The following is an 18267-nucleotide window of genomic DNA, read 5'->3' as shown; positions in this document are numbered from 1 at the left end:
CGACTCCAAGCCTTACCGGGATCCCGAAAGGCCCCTGCCCTGGTGCTGACTGCCCTTTGTATACCGCTCCAGACCACCGGGCACACAGCCTCCGTGGTCCTTCCAGCAACCTCCAGACAGTCCCACTGCAGACCTTCACCGCCGTCTGCTGACCTTGCTGACTCCGTCTGGGCACACAGCCACAGAGTATCTTCAGGCTTTCTGTCACTTTTACTGTTGTTTCACTTCACTCTAGCTCCCTCCTGAGCTACACTCTGTTCACCTCCTACTCCTCACTCAAGCTCCCCCTGAGCTAATCTTCACTCGAGCCCTGCCTGGGCTAATCTGCCTGGTACTTCCTGCCTCCAGAGCTGTGAACTCCTTGGTGGGCGGACACCAACCGCCTGGCTCCACCCCCTGGTGTGGACACCAGCCCCTGGAGGAAGGCAACAAGGATTTGTAGGTTAGCTGGTGTACCTGCAGGGAATGTGGGGTGCGTGTGGTGTTGTGACCTGTGACCCCTGGCTTGCCCAGGGCGTCACATATCTATCTATCTATCTATCTATCTATCCCTCTATCTATCTAGCTATCTATCTGTGGCGCCCTGGACTAGCCAGGTCGTCACAGGGACTACAACACGACACCCCCACCCCGAGATAGGCACATCAGTCGGACACAAAATCCTTGTTGCCTCCCTCCAGGGGCTGATGTCCACGCCAGGTGGGGTGGAGCTAGATGGTTGGCCCCACCCACTGAGGAGTTCACAGTCCTGGAGGCGGGAAAAGGAAGTCAGGGGGAGAGTGAAGTGAAGTTAGGGAAGTGGAAGAGTGAGGAGTAAAGTGGTAGTAGAGGAGCAAACTGACTGTGTCTGGGTCACCACGCTCGGGTCCGGCGCTGCTGCTGCTCGGTGGCTCGAGCGGTGGGCCGGATCCGGGGACTCGAGCGGCGCTCTTCGCCCGTGAGTGAAAGGGGGTCGTGCGGTTTGGGGGATTTGGTCCGTGACGCCACCCACGGTTTGTGGTGAGGTTGGGGCACAGAGCTTGCAGCAGCTGCTGGATTGGAAGGCGGAAGTGCGCAGGATGGTAGCCGTGGTGTGGGCCCGTGAGCAAGGGGCCACGGCGGCCGTGCCGCGTTGTGATCAGGCCACCCAAGTTCCTGAACCAGCCTTTATTGAGTGGGAGCCGGGGGCCAGTATCGCAGCAGGAGGTCCCGAGAGAGTGCAGCTGATGGAAGAGGAGGTCCCGAGCACGCTGCCCCCCGCCACCGTTCCCAACGGCGATCAGCGGTTCTGGACTGCACTGCCTATGGAAGGAGAACCCGATGTACCGTCCGGTCCCCGATTGGGCCGATCCCCCCGCGGTGGTAGCCGCTCCCAAAGTCAGCGGTCCCTCCGTTGCACCATTGTCCCTGTTGGGACCACCAGTACCGTTAGCCTGTTAAATGAAAAGTAATCAACCGAAGTTTTTACCTAATTGTCGACTGTGATTGATCCGGCCGTTGCCGGCAAGTAGTCCCCGTAGCGGGCAGCCCGCGGACGGTCTGCATTTAACCAAGGGGGAATGTGGTGCCCTGGACTAGCCCAGGTCGTCACAGGGACTACAACACGACACCCCTACCCTGAGATAGGCACATCAGTCGGACACAAAATCCTTGTTGCCTCCCTCCAGGGGCTGATGTCCACACCAGGTGGGGAGGAGTCAGGCGGTTGGCCCCACCCACTGAGGAGTTCACAGTCCTGGAGGCGGGAAAAGGAAAGCAGATCAGTTAGGAAGTGGGAGAGAGAGGAGTGAAGTGAGGAGTAAACTGACCGTGTCCGGGTGTGTGGCCCGGGCACCAAGAGCAAGGTTGGCAGACGGTGGTGGCCGTCTGCAGGAGAGGCAGATCAACGCGGAACCATAGGACCGGGGACGGGCGGTGGCCCGCCGGTACCGAATCGGGGAGCGAAGTGAAACCAGCACACACAGGCAGGGCCTACGGGACCCCGACCAGGCTTGGAGTCGCCATTAGAGGTCAAATCCGTCAGTGACCGGAACCCAAGGGGTTTCCTAACAGCCAAGACCCGATTGAAGGCAACCGTCCCGACCAGAAAGAGGAAATACAGCTACCGCCACAGCTAGAGTTCCAAGGGCCAGAGCCTGCGGGCAAAAGAGCTCCTCCGGCACATATATACGCTGGGGAGCGGGTTACCGGGTGGGAAGCCATCGGGACCGAACATACACAAAGGTGCAGGGAAAGGCAGCCACCACTAACCGTCCAGGAGAAGCCACAGCAGCCGGCTGCGGGACCCGTCCATTCCAGCCGTTTGGTTTACCAGAGACTTTGCGTACCTTTGTGGCTGAGTGAGTACTACCATGCCGTCCAGCACTGCGCTGCGCAGTCCAGGCGACCCTGCACCCATCCAAGCCTACCTCCCTGTCACCTCACCGGGCCCCGGGACCACCAACCCCTACCCACAGAGGGGGGGAAAACAACATTCCAGCTGCTCCCTGCCATCGCTCCCGGGATCCCCGTCACCAGCAGCGGTGGTGCCCAACCTCACCACAACCCGTGGGTAGCGTCACGGACCAAATCCCCAAACCAAACTACCCCCTTTCACTCACGGGCGAGGAGCGCCGCTCGATTCCCCAGATCCGGCCCACCGCTCGAGCCACCGAGCAACCATCACAGCAGCGCCGGACCCGAGCGTCCTTCCCCGCCCGCGACATGTCTATCTATCCCTCTATATCTATCTGTCTATCCCTCTAACTATCTATCTATCGATCCCTCTATCTATCTATCTATCCCTCTATTTATCTATCTATCTATCCCTCTATTTATCTATCTATCCCTCTATTTCTCTCTCTCTATCTATACCTCTATTTCTCTCTCTCTATCTATCTATCTATCTATCTCTCTATCCCTCTATTTATCTATCTATCTCTCTATTCCTCTATCTATCTATGGCTAGTTTCACACTTGCGTTGGACGGCATCCGTTGCATTGCGTTGTGTGACGGATGTGTTGTATATAGTGGCACAACAGATGCAACGGATCGTACAAAACAACAAAAAGCTTTTTTATTTATTTTTTTTTCTTCTTTACAGTTTTACTGGCAGCAGACTATTGTGAACGATCAGCTGATCACACCCGGCGACCAGGCGCTGCTCAGCTGAGCGCTCTCACATGCCGGCGCCCGGGCGCTCAGCTGAGCGCTCTCACATGCCGGCGGCCGCGCGCTCAGCTGAGAGCTCTCACATGCCGGCGGCCGGGCGCTCAGCTGAGAGCTCTCACATGCCGGCGGCCGGGCGCTCAGCTGAGAGCTCTCACATGCCGGCGGCCGGGCGCTCAGCTGAGAGCTCTCACATGCCGGCGGCCGGGCTCTCAGCTGAACGTTCGGCCACCGAGAGACCAAATAAAGTTTCTGTGATTAAAAAAAAAAAGATGAGCATGCGCAGTGAAAAATAGAGGTTTCCGCCGCTCAAAAGAGTTACATGCTGCGTTCCTTCCGCTCGGCAGAAGCAACGCAGCGTCGGCCAGCGGAAGCAATTCAGGTACTTTTGGCACAATCCGTCTTCCATACAAGTCTATGGGAAAGCAGCGGAATCCGTTCCGCTGTTTTCCAAAAGGGCGGATTGTGACGGAAGGAAAAAACGCAAGTGTGAAAGTACCCATAGATAGATAGATAGATAGATAGATAGATAGATAGCTAGATAGATAGATAGATAGATAGAGGGATAGCTAGATAGATAGAGGGATAGCTAGATAGATAGAGGGATAGATAGAGAGATAGATAGATAGATAGATGGCTAGATAGAGGGATAGATAGATAGATAGTGTCACGCTCCCCAGCTCCCGTGCCATGCTCCCCGGCTCCCCTGCCACGCTCCCCGGCTCCCCTGCCATGCTCCCCGGATCCCCTGCCATGCTCCCCGGCTCCTCTGCCACGCTCCCCGGCTCCCCTGCCATGCTCCCCGGATCCCCTGCCACTCTCCCCGGCTCCCCTGCCACGCTTCCCCCGCTCCCATGTCACGCTCCGCCGCTCCCGTGCCATGCTTCCCGGTCCCCCGCTCCACAGCCTCCATGCTCCCTCACCTGCGTCCTCCAGGCAAACCCGGTCCCCGCTCCCGGCGCCCATCGGCAACGCTGAGCCAGCCCGGCTCTCCCTGCCTCCTCTGCACCGCTTCCTGCTCTGGCTTCTGGCACCCAGGGCCTCGCGCATGCGCATTAGGGCGCGCGCGCGGTCATTGATCCTCTCTTAAAGGGCCAGCGTCCTCCAACAGGATATTGCAGAATCAGGTACAGGGTATATAGGGGGTTCCTTTCCAAGTGGGCGGGGCCTGTTCTTCGTGTTTGCTAAGCTAGGAGTCAGATTCCCCTGTGCCTTGTCCCGTACTCACCTATCTCTCTTGTAGAGCCGCACCTGTCTCGCCAAACTGGACCTGACGGTTCCAGAACTATGAATAGTGACTGTCCGCCATCTCGTCAGTCCCTACCGTCTCCGATCCCTGAATCCGTGTGGTGACCGATCTCCCCGCTCCGCTGGTTCCGGATTCTGCCTGACATCATCCGGCCTCCGAACCTGAGCTCCGTCACCCGGACTACCTTCAGAGACTCCGTGGTCCCAGGGACTTCTACACTCCACTCCTCTGAACGGACTGTCCTTCTTCCCGTAGTGCTGCGGCTACCGGGCGCCTTGCCCTCGGTGGGGTGCTCAGTCCAGTGGATCCACCTCCTGGGCCTACCCGTCATCCTGGTCCTAACAGATAGATAGATGATAGATAGATAGATAGATAGATAGATAGATAGATAGATAGATAGATAGATGGATGGATAGAGGGATGGATAGATGGATGGATAGAGGGATAGATAGAGAGATAGATAGATAAATAGATAGATAGATAGATAGATAGATAGATAGATAGATAGATAGATTAGATAGATAGAAATCTGAGGAAAAACTAAGCTACATAGCTGAGGACATTTATCATTTCCCTCCCATAAATAATGATGTGGATCTTGCAGTAATCAGCTTTTCTATATACTAAATCCACCCTATCCTGTAGCGCTGTGCTTTTCCATTCTGCAGTGGTTATCACAGTGTTAGGAGCAGCCTCTCCCAGCAGGCGTTGGTGGTATAGTGGTGAGCATAGCTGCCTTCCAAGCAGTTGACCCGGGTTCGATTCCCGGCCAACGCAGCAAAATTTTTCTTTTTCCTAAAGTGTATTACAAATATTTATTTTCCTAATTTTCTGAACAATTTTACTTTTTCTTAGTTTTATTTGCATTAATTTGATGATGTAACAGTGTTTTCATGATTCCTCTTAATACTAACGATTATAAGCAGTGTAATAGTGCAAGCAGGCAGCAGGGGCAGCCTCCTGACTTCCTTTTCGGGATAATATAGACGAATTGTATGCAGGTCTCATTCATTTGCTCAGAGGTTTCCTGCTGTGCTGATCTCTTTGGGAGGAGTCCTTTAATTTGGCAGCAAGGTGAATAGATCAGCTTTAGGTTTTGACCATGTAACTTAGAATCCATGTAAGTGGCAAATGCAACATATATTATATATATATATATATATATATATATATATATATATATATATATATATATATATATATATATATATATATATATTAGTGTTCAGAGAGAACCTTTGCATATGTAAAAGGCAATTGCATGCAGAGCAATTCCTTAATCTACATTAATCTACATCTCTGTGTATATATAGTTATCCATCTATTTGCTGTGTTAGGGTATGTGCGCACGTTGCTTTTTACCTGCTTTTTACCTGCTTTTTTGCTGCTTTTTCTTCTGCGCTGTTTAATGCCAAAATGGATGTGTTCTTCTATTCAAGCAAAGTCTATGGGAATTTGGGTTTCTTGTTCACACTATGTTGTTCAAAATGCTGCCTTTTTGAGGCAGAACTTTGGTCAAAAACTCAGCTTTTCAAAGAAGCAACATGTCAATTGTTTTTGCCATTTGGGTTTTGCACTGCAAAGCTGAGTTTTTGACCAAAGTTCTGCCACAAAAAGGCAGCATTTTGAACAACATAGTGTGAACAAGAAACCCAAATTCCCATAGACTTTGCTTGAATAGAAGAACACATCCATTTTGGCATTAAACAGCGCAGAAGAAAAAGCAGGTAAAAAGCAACGTGCGCACATACCCTTAGAAGCTGCAGGACATTGAGGGAGGCATTTTCAATTTTGGAAGTTACTGCAATAGCGATTTGCCCACTTCTGGCCACATTCCAACTAGACGTATCCGAACTCACTCAATTCACTTGCATTAGGTGATGCAGCGCACGTCTAGTTGGCATGTGTCCCCATGCTTGTAAAATTGCACACTTGTAGTCATGCGCCCAGCAACGGAGAATCATCACAACAGACTTGTGACTTCTATTATGCGTTGTGAGGATTCTCAGGTGCTGGGCGCATCGCTACAAGTATGTGATCTTACATACATGTGGCCACATGCCTACTAGACGTGCACAACCTTACTTAATGTAAATTAACTGAGCGAGACTGGATACGTCGTCGGAATGTGGCCAGAATTAAGAAAATCGCATACTTGTGGTCACACGGTCGCCATTCATATTTCCGTGCAATCCTCACAGTGTAAAGGGCGCGCACTGTGAGGATTCACAAATCTGCAGTCACATAGAGGGTTTGCAGACCCGGACAACAACTCTTTATGGAAACCACTCCAGGAAATTTGGGGAGTATTCAGAGGAGTTGGGGTTTTTTTTTTGTTTTTTCCTAAAGTGGTTTTGAAGATTCTTTTATTAAGAAATTTTTGTAGTGTTTTTTTCACTTTTTTTTTTTTTCTTCTGAAACAGTTTTACTGCCTTTTGATTGGACAGTGCCTATTTTGAACCGGATTCCATCAGGAGCCCCTTCATAGAAGTCACAAATAAATAGAAAGTCTTTTAAATGTTATGTAATATTGGGGGGGGGGGGGGGGTGTTCGGTTTTGGCGTATGTTACGTGGTTTGATTTTTTTTGGAATTTTTTGTGTTTGGAATCTACCAAATGCTTTAAGGGGAAAAAAATCCTCCTTATTGAACCACAAACTACTCCAAAATGTCCCCAAAGATGGGGCATTTCCAGAAGTAATTTCCACTTGCAAAGTTGTCATTATGGACCTCCTCAAAGATAAACTCCATCTGCACATAGCCATAGGATACTTGAAACCGATCATTTAGTAGCTCAGTTGTCATTGTGCCTCAGCGCAGTTTTCTGGGACAGCTGACTCTCCGGTCGGGACAGCTGACTCTCCGGTCGGGACAGCTGACTCTCCGGTCGGGACAGCTGACTCTCCGGTCGGGACAGCTGACTCTCCGGTCGGGACAGCTGACTCTCCGGTCGGGACAGCTGACTCTCCGGTCGGGACAGCTGACTCTCCGGTCGGGACAGCTGACTCTCCGGTCGGGACAGCTGACTCTCCGGTCGGGACAGCTGACTCTCCGGTCGGGACAGCTGACTCTCCGGTCGGGACAGCTGACTCTCCGGTCGGGACAGCTGACTCTCCGGTCGGGACAGCTGACTCTCCGGTCGGGACAGCTGACTCTCCGGTCGGGACAGCTGACTCTCCGGTCGGGACAGCTGACGCTAAATGTACAAAGTTTAGTGGCCATCTATTGACACAAGGTGACTATGATGTTATATAGCAGACCCCATGGGAGCAGCTGACCTTCCTCAGCAGATGTTTAGTCTGTATATTGCTCCTTGAAAAAATACTGCTTCCTTGAGACATAACTGAACTTTTTGTTTTAGCAGATGGAGGTGTGTGAGGGCTTGATTACATGTGAAGTTTTGTTTGTGTTTTTTTAATTTTATATATATCACTTTTGGGGTACATTAATAGTCCGAACAATGTTTCGGGGAAGTGACCAAAAAAATGGTAACTTCTGTTTTTGTTTTTTTGTATTTTTTTTTTTTCTTCAACCTTTTGTCTTGTTTAATTTCATAGATCAGACTATTACTACCATACAAATATATTATTTTAATTGGAAAAGTGTAAGATTATTATATTTTTAATTATTTTTTTTTTTCTCATTGATCTCCCCCCCCCTTTTTTTTTTTTTTTATATATATATATATATATATATATATATATATATATATATATATATATATATATATATATATAAAAAAAATTTTTTATAGTCTCCTCAAAATTCTTATTTTATAATCTAATCTCACTTAATTTTGTAGGTAATCGTATGAGTTTATTGATATACTTACCGATTACTGTATTCCCATGGCCCACTCTGGTCTCTTTCAGTCCCACCTGACCTGATAACAGAGTGGCCTGGCTCACAATGGTTTGTGTGTGAACTGGGAGCCATTTTGTTACCATATCTCTCGTTTGGAATCTCTAAACATTAACGGGACATCAATCCCATTATCTCTGCCTCATGTAACGGTCCAGGTGGAGCCGGCAAAGAAGCGGACATATTAAATGGAACTGGAGCGATGCTGGAGGAGATGCCGATTATTTATACATTATATACATAATTAGGACGATTTATGGAGTGAAAAGTTTGATCAGACATTGTCTTCCCTGCCGTTATCCCCTCTAAGGGACTATACCCTGCAATTATTTGATTGATTGTACTATATACTTCTGTATATTCAATTCTCTATTGAAGCCCAACACGGTAGCTCCTCATTAGCATTACCTTGCACACACGCACTAGAAAACATCCCCTTTAAATGCCGGCGTTAGTCTTTGGCAGAGGCATCTTAAAATTGGAGATATCCGTGGTTGCTGCTGATATAGGCAGGTTCAGGCTGTATCTACACAGCAGGCGCCTGGCCTCAGTGTACGAAGCAAAATCCACCCCTGGGCTCCATCCATGGCCACCGTAACGATCACTTACTACTACGTCAGGATGCGCAAAAGGGTGAAGAAATTAATATGTTGTCCAGGCTAAAGTGATAAGTCTGCAGTCACTCTGTGATCATAAACACATGTATCCTCCCAGCGCATACACTGTACGTTGCAAGGATTCGACAGTTTCTAAACCAGGAACGGCGGTCACATGACCGCAATCATGCGATATGCATGTTACCAGTCAGAACCCATCTATTGGGCATGGCCTCGCTCTATACAAGTGTATGAAGTGGGCCAAGCCATCTACTGGACGCGGCATCGCTCTACACAAGTGTAGTAAGTTGCCATGACTGACTAGATTAGTAGCTCTAGCCGTCCAGTGGGCACGGTCTTGCTCCATACAGTTCTATGGAGCGAGGCTATGCCCACTAATCGGGTTGTGGCAGTCTAAGGCTGAGTTCACACTGAAGTTGCAAGAACTTGTGTGACTCTGCCTTAGACGACCATGATTTATCATGTCTGGTGGCGTTGTGAATTTGTACCGCCCTGTGCTCGGCAGCCGAGCCGCTTGGATCCGGACCTTCAGTGGGTGGCTCGAGGGTCTCCGGACCCGGGGGTCCTGCGGTCAACATCCCTTAGCAGCTACATCCCTGCCATGTCTCAGCCGAGGCCAGGTGTCTGGGAGCGGTCAACGTGACTTGCGGTGCTGGCTTCTGGTCGAGGACCGCCTCCATTGTGGCCAAGCAGACTGCCGGGGCTGTCGTCATTTCCGACGCGGCCATGCTCGGGGCCCTGTTAGATGTCATCAGCGGTGCTGCCGGGATGGAAGCCGAGACCGGTGCCAGGGTGGTGACAAAGGTAAGGACCAGGGGTCCCAGATCTGGGTCCTCTACCACAGATGCTGCGGGCTCCGCTACCGGTGACAGGGCTAACGGGTCGGTCGGGGCGTTGATCGCGGGCATGGGCAGTGAGGGAGGTGGCGTGGTGGATGGCAGGAGGCAGGGTCCATCAGCTTGGCAGGCCAGTTCCTGGGGAACATAGGGGCGTGGGTCACTGCTTACCTGCTCCTCTTAGACCACCTCCACTTCGCATACTCGAACGGTTGCAACCAGGCCCTTCATCTCCGACGTCCACTCTGCCAACATGGAGCGGACCTTGGCCTGGAACTTCTGGCACATCTTGCCGCTAGGTTCAGGAACGTGTGTCTGCAGAGTCCTGGCGTCCCTGCACTTATCAGCCGCAGTTACATCAGCTCTTCCCGCTTTTCCCCCTTGGTCTTTCCGCGGCACTCCTCTAGCCGGCCGGTAAGTTTTTTTGCGACTTCCGGCTTTGCTTTACGACTGTGTTCCCAAGGGGGGGGTTCAGCTTCGCGCCGTTTCTCGGGGAAGGAGACCTTGGGCGGGAATTTTCGTGCCAACAAGATGGTGGATTCTGGAAATTTTGCAACGGATCACCACTGACTTCAATACAAGGCGTACTTCCACAAGGTAAGTGGATGGGTAAGTATCCTGTTCGGGGACGCCAGAAATTGAGGTGTACCACCCCATGTTCGGAAGCCAAGCCACTCTGATCCGGACCTTCAGTGGGTGGCTCGAGGGTCTCCGGACCCGGGGGTCCTGCAGTCATGTCAATCAAAAAAGGGGTTTGGGGACGTAGGTGTACGGCCGGAGCCGTGTTAAGTTTGTGACGCCACTCACGGGATGTGGTGAAGGTGGACACCACCGCTGCAGTTACGGGGCACCCGGGCGAGATGTTGCGCAGCAAATTGTTAACCACGGCGTGGGCAGGGATGGTGGCCCCGGGACCCATTGGGGGTGTTTGGCGGTGCAGGGAGATGGGCGGCTGTAGGGCACTGATGTACTCACTATTAGTAAACACACGAGTCTCTGGTAAACCAAGGTGATGGTGGTCGATGCCCGCAGCCGGCTGCAGTCTGGTCCCCCACCCGGTTGGTGGTCTCTGTCTTTCTCCTGCACCTGTTTGTGATGGTGGGCTACCTGTGCTTGCAACTTCAGGAGTCCGCTCCCAGCTTGTGGTTGCCTGAGGAGCCTTTTTGCCTTCAGACGCTGGCCCGTGGGATCTCTGTGCCGTGGAGGTGGCCTTCTATCCCCCTCGTTGGGCTGTTGCCTTCGATCGGGACTTTGCGGCCAGGACTGGAGGTCCTGTCCCACCCAATCAGTTAACAAGCTAGCCCCCAGTAGCCTCTGGACCCAGCTTCAAGGTCCGAGCACCCCCCTTTGTGCTCCGGTTTCTGAGTTGGTTCCCCGGGTCGGTTCCGGCGGGCCACCACCCTGTCCCGGTCCACCACTGTTCCACCGAGCCATCTTCCCGGCTCCTGCAGATGGAGACCGCCGTCTGCCTCCTAGCCAGCAGTACCAAGGCTCCTACCCTGGCACCGGTTCAGTTTGGGTCCTTCCTCTGCTGGAGCTGCACACAGCTCCAGCCCACACTCCTCTCCACTTGACTTCTAGACTTGAACTCTAGAATAGAACTAAACTTTCCCACCTCAGGCTGTCTGAGACTCCTTGGTCGGCGTCTTCCAACCGCCTGGTTTGGCCCCCCCCCCCTGGTGTCCATCAATCACTGAGGGAGGTGACTAGGGTTTTATGTGTTTGGCTGCTGTCATCTGTTAGGGCCCCGCACTACACCGTTCCCTATCTGTTACTACCTGGCTGGCCAGGGCGTCACAAATTTTCAGCCAATTATATGCCTATGGTTGTCTCATCCACAAAGCGGTCATGACTAGTCTACACTTGGACGTGAACTGGCTTATTCACTTATATTGGTCTGCATGAAGTCTATGGTGCATGTGGCACCCTGGACAAGCCAGGATGTCACAGGTACTGCAACACACCCCACACCCCGGTTAGGAACATCTAAGTCAGACACAAGTCCTTGTTGCCTCCCTCCAGGGGCTGATGTCCACACCAGGTGGGGAGGAGCCAGGCGGTTGGCTCCACCCACCGAGGAGTTCACAGTCCTGGAGGCGGGAAAGGAGTTCAGTTGAGTGCAGTTTGGAGAGTGTAGAGCGAGAGTGAGGGAAGTAGTAGTGGAGGAACTGACTGGCCGTGTCCGGGTACGTGGCCCGGGCACAGAAACAGCAAGGTTGGCAGACGGTGGCGACCGTCTGCAGGAGAGGCCGATTGACGCACAACCGTAAGGACCGGGGACGGGCGGTGGCCCGCTGGTACCGGATCAGGGAGCGAAGAGAAGCCAGCACCATCCGGCAGGGCCTACGGACCCCTGACCAGGCTAGGAGTCGCCGTAAAACTGGTCAAATCCGTCAGCGACGGGAACCTCCGGGGTTTCCCAGCAATAAAGACCCGACTGAAGGCAACCGTCCAAACCGTGAGGGAGATAAAGCTACCACCAGAGCTAGAGCTCCCAGGGCCAGAGCCTGCGGGCAAGAAGGGGCTCCCTTAGCCAACATACCGCAGGGGAGCGGGTTACCGGTGGGAAGCAATCGGGGCCGAGAACATAACACCGGTGCAGGGAGAGACAATTACCGCCAGCCTGCCGGGAGTCACCGTCGCAGCCGTCTGTGGGAGTCTTCCATCCAGCCGTTTGTTTTACCAGAGACTCCGTGTGCGTTACTGGCTGAGTAAGTACCACCGTGCCATCTGGCACCGCGCTGACCCTGCACCTCACCAAACCCTGCCATCCACCTTTCAGTCACCATCACCGGGCCCCGGGACCACCAAAACCCCCTACCCACGGAGGGGAGAGAAACATCTCGGCTGCTACCTGTCATCGCTCCCGGGATCCCCGTCCAGAGCAGCGTGGTGTCCCCAACCTCACTACAAACCGTGGGTGGCGTCACGGACCGACTTCCCAAACCCCAACAACTATTCACCTTTCACTCACGGGCGAGGAGCGCCGCTCGAGTCCCTGGATCCGGCCCACCGCTCAAGCCACCGAGCAGCAGTAGCAGCAGCGCCGGACCAGAGCGTGGTGAGCGCAGTGCCGACCTCCCCGCCCGCGACAACTTGGCGTCACGAACAGGATCTTACCGTTCTACCGCTTGGTAGAAGTGCGCCTTGTGTCCCGCCGGAGGTGTCTGGCCGAAAATTTTCAGAAGCCGCCATCTTGGGCGCGAAAAGTTCCCCGCTCGAGCGTCTTCCCGAGCAGTGGAGGCGCGAAAGCCGAAGCTCCGCCCCTGAAAAGGAGGTGCCGGAGAGACACCAAGGGGGCACGGATGGCGTCTGGCTGCATGTAGATCGTGGCTATAAAAGCAGGGATGCCTGGACTCTGCGGCCATCTTTTGGTTCCTGGAGGAGGCCGCCGCAGCGATGCATCGTCCGACGAGCAATACCGTAACCCCCGCACCTGGCACCGCGGCGTGGGTGGAGGTCCGGACCGCTCAGCTGCATAGCCGACTGCAGATCCGAGTGCAGCTCCTTTTGGAGGAGTGGGAGGCCGACGTGGTGGCGGCCATCCGGAGACGTGAGTTGGAGGAAGAATTGGAAGAGCGGGTAAGTGACCTACGCCCCTGTAGCCCTATAGGGTCGGCCATCGTGGCTGAGGAGCCCGGTCTGCGCCCGCTCGCCCTGCTGCCTCCCCTGCTGCCCGTGTTGGCTGCTGCTGCCCCGCCACTAGGCCCGCTACCACCGCAACCAGTAGCGGTACCCTGCCAATCAGCCCAGGCGGACCAACCTGCAGCCGAGGCCCGTGACCATCCGGCGCCGCTCCCCTGGAAGATACAGAAAGCCGAGCCCATTAGCGGAGATGCCTCGGAGGCACACCCAGTGACCGTGCCTAGGCCCGAACCGACTTTGGCAGCTTTCCCCGTGCAGAAAGAGACTGAGGTCAAATGGGACAAGCGCCCTGTACCCCTCCCCCACGCCTCGGCTGAGGCTGCGCCGGGTTGTTGCTGTGCGCCAGCATCCCAGACCATGACACCGCGGGACCTCCCACCCCGAATGCCGGTCCTGGGCAGTGTAAAGGAGGTCTCGCGGGGCCCGACCCGTGCGCGGAGGCCTGCGATAGCCCCTTACTGGGACAGGGAGCTGACACCGCTGGGCCAGGAGATTGCGGAGAGAGAGAAGAGAAAGGCGGAGAAAAGGAGAACCTCCGCAGAGCCATTTTCCGAGTGCGGGGCCCGAGGTATGAGGGGCAAGTGAGGAGGTTTGACGTCCGAAGGGGCTACGGCTTCATTCTCGAACCGGGCCTGGAGGCCGAAGTTTTCATAGCCCGGAGGGACGTCAACGGCCACCTGCCGGAAGATCACCCGAGCCGCAACTTGTTTCCCGGTGACCTTGTCACCTATACCCGGGACTGCGGGGAGAGAGGCTGGTTTGCCCTGGACGCTAGGCTGAGAGGAGGCCAGGAGCCTCCAGCACCAACCCAGTCCCCTCCTCCGCCAGGAGGAGCGGATCGAGAGTGATGACGGCGGTTCCCCGATGCAAGTGTCCCCGTTGGGACCACAAGTACCGTGTGATCTTGTTTGTTTTTGACTGTAACCGAATGGTAAGATTAAATCAACCGAAGAAGTTTATTAGATTAATACCGTGATTAAACCGGCCGTTGCCGGCAACTAGTCCCCGTTGGGACCCCTTTGCACCGTGCGTAAGGAACTTCTTACGGACAAGCCCGAGAACTCGCAGGGCAACCACAAACTTGTGGCGCGTAAATAAAATGTTGACTTGATACCGTGACCGCCTCCGGAGAGGCTGATTTGGGAGGATGGGCCTGGAGGAAATGGATGGCCCAGGCCCACCACTACCGTAACCGGTGGCAATCCTCCGGGGGTTCAGGGGTTCCCCATGGACGTGGGTCCCCTGAAAGAGACCGTACCCGCTTGGGCAATTTGGTTCTGGACTGGGGCAAGAAGTGCTGCCCACTTCTTAGGGGCAGCATCAGGGCCAGGTTGTTTGGGCGGGGGGAGAGCGGAAGCCGTACCGTTAATGAAACGTTGGTAACGTTAAAGTACTGTCTCCCCCGATGTGGGAAGTTATAAAATGTTTGTGATTTTGCATGTTTTACCGTCTTATTACTTTTTTTCCAGTTGTGAAAATAAAACCGGTGATGGACGAGCAGCCCGCGGACGGTCTGCGTTTAACCAAGGGGGAAGAATGTGGCACCCTGGACAAGCCAGGACGTTACAGGTACTGCAACAACACACCCCACACCCCGGTTAGGAACATCTAAGTCAGACCCAAATCCTTGTTGCCTCCCTCCAGGGGCTGATGTCCACACCAGGTGGGGAGGAGCCAGGCGGTTGGCTCCACCCACCGAGGAGTTCACAGTCCTGGAGGCGGGAAAGGAGTTCAGTTGAGTGCAGTTTGGGGAGTGTAGAGCAAGAGTGAGGGAAGTAGTAGTGGAGGAACTGACTGGCCGTGTCCGGGTACGTGGCCCGGGCACAGAAACAACAAGGTTGGCAGACGGTGACGACCGTCTGCAGGAGAGGCCGATTGATGAACAACCGTAAGGACCGGGGACGGGCGGTGGCCCACCGGTACCGGATCGGGGAGCGAAGAGAAGCCAGCACCATCCGGCAGGGCCTACGGACCCCGACCAGGCTAGGAGTCGCTGTAAAACCGGTCAAATCCGTCAGCGACAGGAACCTCCGGGGTTTCCCAGCAATAAAGACCCGACTGAAGGCAACCGTCTAAACCGTGAGGGAGATAAAGCTACCACCAGAGCTAGAGCTCCCAGGGCCAGAGCCTGCGGGCAAGAAGGGGCTCCCTTAGCCAACATACCGCAGGGGAGCGGGTTACCGGTGGGAAGCCATCTGGGCCGAGAACATAACACCGGTGCAGGGAGAGACAGTTACCGCCAGCCTACCGGGAGTCACCGTCGCAGCCGTCTGTGGGACTCGTCCATCCAGCCGTTTGTTTTACCAGAGACTCCGTGTGCGTTACTGGCTGAGTAAGTACCACCGTGCCGTCTGGCACTGCGCTGCCCGCGACCCTGCACCTGGCCAAACCCCGCAATCCACCAAACAGACAGCAACTCCGGGCCCTGGGACTGCCAAAACCCCCTACCCACGAAGGGGAGAGAAACATCCCAGCTGCTCCCTGTCATCGCTCCCGGGATCCCCGTACAGAGCAGCGGTGGTGCCCCAACCTCACCACACACCGTGGGTGGCGTCACAAACCGGCATTCCAAACACCAACAAAACACCCCTTTCACTCACGGGCGAGGAGCGGCGCTCGAATCCCCGGATCCGGCCCACCGCTCGAGCCACCGAGCAGCAGCAGCGCAGCGCCCTCCCCGCCCGCGACATGCACACAGACCAAAATTACCTGTCTTCTAAACTGGTGCTGAATATATCTGTACGGAAGCCATACCTTTTATCTGATCCTTTGTTCCTCTGGATGGGGTGCTATGGCAGCCACCAATCACCCCTCCTTATCGTTGTCAGCATGATTAATGTAGCACATGGCGACCAATAACAGAGCAACTACCACTTTCCAAAAGCATAATGCAAAACGAAAGCTGTGCTGATTGGTTGCTATGGGCAACAGACCATTTATAGTTTTGTCAATTTTGATAAATCTCTTCCAATGTGTTTATAGTAGTAAGTTTTGGGAAAATTTGAGCCCTATGAGCATTTGGCCAATATCTATTTCATGTGCTGGCCAGCATAAACAGAATTTATCATGTATAAGTATTAAAGGGTTTGAGCTCCAAGTCGGCAGTCGCTCCTATGTGACCATAGATTTCTGAATCCTGGCAGTTTGTCAGGATCCATCGGTATTACAGATATTCTCACATACATGCAGCCATGTGACCGCCAACTTTCACCTATAATAACAGTGAATCCTGACAGTATGCACACTGCACGCTACCGGGATTCAGAATTCTACAGTCACATGGAGCAACTGTGGATTTAAAGTTCAAACCTGGACAGACCCTTAAATTTTATTTATTTTCAAATATTTTACATGAAAACCAAATGTAATGTTAGCTTGAATTACAACTAGTGTAAATGTGGGCAAAATAGTCTGTCACCTCTCCCCTCACCCTAAAATAAAACCTTGGTTTGTGCCACCATTTCTGAGACCCATAACCTTTTTTTATTTATTTTTTTTTGAGCTGATGTTTTTATTGCTTTGATTGCTTTTATTGCATTTTATTTTATTTTAGTAGGAGAGGTGACTGAAAATGCGCCACTCTGACATTTGTTTTTCTTTTTTATGGCATTTTATATTTTGACTGACCACACTGTTTTGGTTTTCTTCTTCTTTTTTTTTTTTTTTTTTTTTTTTTATTTTAATATTTTTGAGGACAAGTAGGTTGATTTTAAAAAATTATTAATAATAATAATAATTATTATTTTTGTATGTGTTTTATGTCCCCCTCTGGGAACTTGTACCTTCAATTGTCTGATACCTTGTACTATATACCACAGTATATAGGACAAATCACAGTCACCTATGAAGCGCAAAATGTGACCCCTTTTCACCGAATAGGGAAAATGGCAGTGGTAACCTATTGGTGACCGACGATTGCATTGTGCTGTGGTAATGGGAGCTGGTGTTCTTGTTTATCTACAACCCCTACACAGCTGAGGGTATGCTACAGATATTCTTATACTCATCCTCCTGTGGCTTTATCCTTTATTTGGTGCCATTGCGGTCCCATGGTGCCATCTTGTTGTCGAAATTTTTGACTGGCTGGACTTCAGAAGTTGCATCACAAGATCTTAGAGTAAATCTATGAGAGCCAAAACGAGGCTCTCATAGAGTTACATTCATTTGTGACCTTGTAACTGCCATCAGGTCACAAATAACTGGAGACTGACCGGGGCAACACTGGAAAAAGATGAAGACAGTGGCAGTTGAGTACAAGACTGGGGATCAGGGACTTAGATTTAGGCCTAAGCCACACGGCGAGAAATACAGTGCGAGTGGAGTGCGATAAAACATCGCATTCCCCTCGGACCAATTCTAGCCTGTGTGTCAGCACACATGGGCGATTATTTTCTCAGCCCTAATCGGACTGAGAAAACAATCGCAGCATGCTGCGATTGTAAGCTGAGTCTCTTTCTCTCGCACCCATTCAAGTGAATGGGGCGAGAGAAAAATCGCACTGCACTCGCGGTACACCGGTGTACTACTAGTGCAGTGCGAGAATGGCAATAGCCGGCTACACAGTAGAGAGGGAGAGAAATCCCTCCCTCCTCTCCTGAGTGCCGGCCCGCCCCCCGCAGCTGAGGTCTGCTCGCACGAACGGACCTCAGTTGCAAGGACACACGCATGACACTCGGCTCTGCTGTACTGCCAGCACGAGCCGAGTCTCATGCAAGTGGATCGCAGTAGTGCCCGTGTGGCCCCAGCCTTAAGGTGCCACTCCAGCACTGAAACAAAAACAAATGCTGGAGTGGTGCTTTATCCGTAAGCCGTGAGAAGAAAAATTGCAGCTCAGCTCCTAACACTGGGTTACAATAAAATGGCGCCCATCTTTGCTCACAGTTTTGGCGGCTACATGTAAATTCTTGTGACGTTTCCAGCTTGGTCAAATGAC

The 18267-nt window shown here is 52.7% G+C and overlaps 1 non-coding gene across 1 annotated transcript; it reads left to right on the top strand.

Moving 5' to 3' along the window:
- The first annotated feature begins 5081 nt into the window (after window positions 1-5081).
- Window positions 5082-5153, top strand: TRNAG-UCC (transfer RNA glycine (anticodon UCC)). Its single transcript has one exon. It is a non-coding gene; the product is annotated as a tRNA-Gly (tRNA).
- Window positions 5154-18267: the final 13114 nt, after the last annotated feature.

This window comes from Anomaloglossus baeobatrachus, chromosome 4 (assembly GCF_048569485.1).
Source record: "Anomaloglossus baeobatrachus isolate aAnoBae1 chromosome 4, aAnoBae1.hap1, whole genome shotgun sequence".
In the NCBI taxonomy this organism is placed as follows: domain Eukaryota; kingdom Metazoa; phylum Chordata; class Amphibia; order Anura; family Aromobatidae; genus Anomaloglossus; species Anomaloglossus baeobatrachus.
Note: the sequence above shows the minus strand (reverse complement) of the source record. Positions and strands in the feature narration are given on the sequence as shown.